A 1949-nucleotide genomic window follows, 5' to 3' on the forward strand; every position below is an offset into this window, starting at 1 on the left:
CAGATGCTCCCAGAAGGCAAGCAAGTTCATGATTTTCACCTCCATAGTGCATTATTATGCCACCTATGACACCTTTGTGTTCCTTCAAGCGAGCGTGCCAAGATGATTTGGAAGGCACACTACATTTGGGTTGCTAGACATTTTGAAGTAGTAAAAATAATGTTAGTCTTGCAGTATTATTTTTATTGGTCGAACCTTCGACAAGGTGTTGTGAAGTACATTAGATCCTACACTGCCCGCGCCATTTCCAAATCAACCATCAAGAAGTAAGGCCTATATACTCCTATACCTACTTTAATTAGCCTTGGGAATCCATCTCCATGGATTACATGTTGGGCCTTCCTTCTACTAAGCATGGAAATGACTATGTTTTCATGGTTGTTGAAAAATTCTCTAAAATGGCCATTACGGCGGTCTGCAAGAAGAGTATCACTACAGAAGCCACTATGAAGATCTTCTTTGAACAAGTGTGGGTACACTTTTGGATCCTATAGTCCATTATCTCAGATTGAAACAACAGGTTCCTGAGTACATTTTCTTCAAGCCTCTAGTCGATGTTGGATACCAAGCTCACTAAGTCTATGGCCTTCCACCCCTAAACTCATTTCCAAACAGAGGTCGTCAACAGGATGATTGTGCACATTTTGTGCATGTACAACTCGAAGAATCCATGTACATGGGATGAAAGCCTCCCCTATGTCCATCATAGCTACAACATAGCTCTCCATAGATTAACTAGCTGCAATCCCTTTTAGGTGGGGTTGGGATTCCATCCACTATGTCCCATTGATGTGGCCATACCATTTGCAGCTACTCAGGCAGATTCGGATCATGTCTAGGACAAAGCTAACAAGGCTAAAAACTTCAATGAGTGAATTTATCACATCTACCAGCAGGTCCATAACATATTGTACTGAGCTAATGCTAAGTACAAGAAGCGTCATGATTAGCATTGGGGGCCACATGAGTTCCACGTGGGCGACAAAGTTTGGTTACCTTTGCAGAAGGTGTGCCTCGTTGGGCCCCACCACAAACTTCACCCGCTCTAATATGGTTCGTACACCATCACCAAGTTTGTAGGGGACAATGCCTTCGAACTCAAGATTCCACTATTCCTTAGCTTGCAACCACTGTTCAATGTGGACCAGCTTCAACCATACTTTCCCCCATTGTTAGACACATCTGACGTCGCTGAGTAGTTGACACCAACAGAGATCGACCCAAGCTACATGAAACACGACACAACTAGTAGGATTATGCACACACATATCACAAACAGTCTCTAGCAGAGGATTGAGCTATATCGATTTGTCAAAGAAGGTCAACTCATTCACCAGGGCAAGTCGTTCACTAGGAACCAAGTTCAACAGAAATTTCCACACCTCATCGAAGCTTTGCACGCAATGGGTGTAATTTCTTCCTAAGAGGGGAGGACTGATCTAGTGGATATTGGTGGGAACCCTCCTATTCCACCTAGACCTCTAGTTGGTTTCATCTATTTCCTTGATTATACCAGCATTTACTATTTTTAGCATATTTTCGGGTCCTGAACTTTCGGAGTCGTTTTGAACCCCTAAATGACCTTATTTTGAGGTCTGTTGTAGGCCCAGGGAATTAGTAGGGGCCTTCCACAAATCCTATAATATTCGGAGGGATATTTCCAACGAGGTATCGTACGCGCCAAACGAAGATCATATGACCAAGTTACAACCCTGGGAAGTTGGTTTTCCAAATAACCCCAATGGGGCCCACAAACTCTTGGAATTGCATCTCTTGGGGTTATGGTTTTGGTTGTTTAGGTTTTTCCCTTGTTGTCCAATAATAAAACGAGCCTTGAGCCTCATTGTAACACAATTCAGAGGCATGTAGCTTCCACATCTCTTCTCAAATATAAGCTACCATCACCCAAGCTAGTTTATTTCCATTTTGTATGTAATCATATTTCAGTT

Source organism: Pinus tabuliformis, chromosome 3_2 (assembly GCF_031772625.1).
Source record: "Pinus tabuliformis cultivar Carrire ecotype Pingquan chromosome 3_2, CPIR1, whole genome shotgun sequence".
Lineage (NCBI taxonomy): Eukaryota > Viridiplantae > Streptophyta > Pinopsida > Pinales > Pinaceae > Pinus > Pinus tabuliformis.